This window comes from Engraulis encrasicolus, chromosome 1, assembly GCF_034702125.1.
Source record: "Engraulis encrasicolus isolate BLACKSEA-1 chromosome 1, IST_EnEncr_1.0, whole genome shotgun sequence".
Taxonomy (NCBI): Eukaryota; Metazoa; Chordata; class Actinopteri; order Clupeiformes; family Engraulidae; genus Engraulis; species Engraulis encrasicolus.
Genome location: NC_085857.1, coordinates 40,544,658 through 40,548,231, shown reverse-complemented (window position 1 = coordinate 40,548,231; position 3,574 = coordinate 40,544,658).

The following is a 3,574-nucleotide window of genomic DNA, read 5'->3' as shown; positions in this document are numbered from 1 at the left end:
TGGTTGCGCCTGTCCATTACTTGCATACATAACCTAACTATTGGCTCCATGGTTTGGCACGAGTCACGACTCGAATATTTCATGTTATGGCCTGACTTGTCACTACAGGCTAAGAAAGTTATGGAGGCAATTTCATTTCTACAGTCATTATATGTACAGTATATCATGGGCATCCCCCCAGACTGGATGTGTCTTGTTAACCTTCTCTACAGGGGTGCTCCAGGTCTGCAGGCACCACAGTCATGGTGATAATTTGTTTGTTTTCCAGTTCCTGAACCTATGTTGCTCCTCCAGCTCCATATTTGGTCCCTCTCTCTCTATACTGCAGTTACGCAAGACCACGAGGTCTGACAGCTGTAGGAAGTCAATTTCACACTTGTGATGGTTCTGAGTTTGGGGTTCCATTTGTGTGTGTGTGTGTGTGTGTGTGTGTGTGTGTGTGTGTGTGTGTGTGTGTGTGTGTGTGTGTGTGTGTGTGTGTGTGTGTGTGTGTGTGTGTGTGTGTGTGTGTGTGTGTGTGTGTATACGTGTGTCTGTCTGTCTGTCTGGGTACATGTGTGCGTGTGTGTGCATGTGTGTGTGTGTGTGTGTACGTGTGTGTGTGTGTGTGAGAGAGAGAGAGAGAGAGAGAGAGAGAGAGAGAGAGAGAGAGAGAGAGAGAGAGAGAGAGAGAGAGAGAGAGAGAGAGATTCTGTGAGGGATGGTACGTGACGGTAGAGACATAGCCTACTATCTGCAGGAAGCTGTCACTCACTCAGGAACAAGTGAGTGAGTCACACTCAAAGACAATGTCCCATGCTATAAAAGAGGACAAACTTACCAAAAGACAACAACACCTTAAATGTGATTTCATCTTTCTACTGTATTGTATTCAGGAACAAGAGTCACACTCAAAGACAATGTTCCATGCTATAAATATAAAGGTATATGCCATTTCCTTAACCGTAATAGAAGGGATAGGAATGTGTATCGACTACACTGAATGTGTAGACTGAGGACAAACTTACCAAAAGACAACAACACCTTGAATGTGATTTCATCTCTCTACTGTATTTTTTTTTTTACAAAAAGCAACTGGACATTGTGTTCAGTAACTGAGATTCTGTGTGTGAATATGTATTTTCATATTGACGTTGTTGGGAGAGGGGTCTTCTGCAGATTTTGCCTGTTATCCGTTGTTCTGACGTGTCTGCATGTACATGCATATGTGTGTGCATGTTTTGTGGTCGGTAAACAGTTTAGTTGGCTCTTGTTCCCTTAATTCACAATCCAGACTGTTGGGATACAACTCTATTTCATGTTCTTATACTGTATCTCCATAAGCAACAATCACTCTACACGTCACAATCACTATAAACAAGAATCACTATAACACTGTAATGTAATGTAATGTAGTGTAGCTATCAAAATGATTATTGTCCCTCCACATATTGAAACACTACTTCGCTACACAATGTTTGGCACGCGAGTTATATACACTGACCTCATACTTTTTAATCTGCTAAACACAACCGCACACGCTGCTCCAGGGACTGTAACCAATACCCTGTAAAGTCGCTTTGGATAAAAGCGTCAGCTAAGTGTAATGTAATAATTATTCAGTGTTGGCATTGCACGTTGTTTCTTTTATTCAAAATGACTCATCCAATCAGCCACCACACATACTGCACTTGGGGCCTTGGCAGGCACAATTCAACTGTACGATGACAACAAGACATAGTGTACATTTTTATCTACCCTGAAAGCTGGCCAGGTTTGTCTCCTCTATTATACGATATGGCACTACACTCAGGGCCACTGACAGCTTTGGTTGGGCCCGGGACAAAGACATCTGAAAGGGCCCCAAACCCAATACATACAATGTAATGAGGATCCATTTCTGGGCCCCCCTCTCTCCCTGGGCCCGGGACAAGTGACCCCGTTGTCCGCCCCCAGTCAGCTTCCCTGACTACACTACAGTTTGCATCTGGCCTTGCTCCCAGAGGGGTCACTGCGAAACGGTTTCTGGTACACTACGGAGCTCAAGCTTCGCTAAACTATATGTCTCATGGCCAGGGCTGGCCTGGGGGAGAAATAGGGCCCGGGCACTTTTGGTTTTAAGGGGCCCCCCTCATAATTAGCAGCGCAGAACTGACTCACCGGTGGGCCCCGCACGCTCGTGGGCCCCTATTTTCAGAAATGTTAACTGAAAATAGGGGCACACAAGGTTTCAGGGTCCACCGGAAAATGCCCGGTATGCCAGATGGCCAGGCAAGCCCTGTATATCTCTCATGGTTCTAATGCTTGGAGCTACTAAATCACTGGCTCCTGTACCTCGCGCCGTCCAAGCCACAGAACCACACTGGCTTTCCATCGCGAGGAGGAGTAAAAAGTCGTGGACGGAGCGGAGAGAAAGGGCTTTTCAAAAGGCCCCCCGACATTTTTATGTGCCTGCGGTGTACCGGCCTCGGTTTTCCTGGGAGATGTATTGACTGGAATTTTTTTGGAGGGGGGTGTGGGGAGGGATGTTGCTGGATGACTTTGGGGCTTCTTCTGTTGCCCCCCCCCCCCCCCCTTTCCTTTCCTTCCTTCCAGACATTTAGAAGTTAGAGGCCTACTTTGTGGTCGGCGTGTAGTGAAAAAAGGTTAAACCCTCTGCGAATGTTCGAGACCTAGACCTCCAGGGTATAGAGATTTGACGGTTTTGGGGATTGGGGTTATGGGCAGGGGTTTCAAAGAGGTAAGATCGAGGGCCTTGTCTTGTAAAGTTATATTTCAGACCTGGCTGCGGAACGCACATCGAGTGCACGGCGCACTTTGAAGCTATTAGTGTTTGTGTAATAAACACCATGTCCAATTAATCGTGATGAGGGAAAATGACATGCTGATTTGAACATGACCGAACCTGAAGGTCTGCCTGCATGGCCTTGATTTCTCAGAGGCCTATTAGGAAGAGGGAGTGGTGGAATATGTGGTGCCGACAGGGGGGCACAAAGGGGACAGCTGTCCCAGGGCCCAGGGCGAGAGGGGCCCCAGAATTGGATCCTCATTACATTATCTATGGGGCTGGAGGGGCTCTCTCAGATGACTTTGTCCTGGGCCCGGCCAAAGCTGTCAGCGCCCCTGTGAATATTTCAACAGAAAACTCAGTGGAAATTGCTCTAATCTGTCAATCTATAGGGCAGCTCCCTTTAAAATAGGCTACATGCCAAATGAAAGGAAACGACTTGCCTTCAAACATCCATGTTTATGTTGAATTGCAAATGTCATGACGTGACAAATCTAACACACAGTGCGTATAGGTCAAATTTGTTTAAATATTTTGCGAGGAGTTTGTATAGCGGCGTTATTAGAGGGGCTCCCTGTGAGATTCTGGGGGGATTTTATGACTATCAATAGACGTATGGGAACTGGTTGGCGATTCGCTAACAAGCGTTACACAATAATTGAAGTATGTGTTGTGTTTATGTGCTGGGCGTGGGATTTTTGCCAATAAAAAGTCATAAAAGGGGAAATGCGGCGTGAAAGCCATGTTTAGCCAAGCACTTCAAATCCGAATCGTATCCATCAGAAAGGCTGTGTGACGATCATCAAC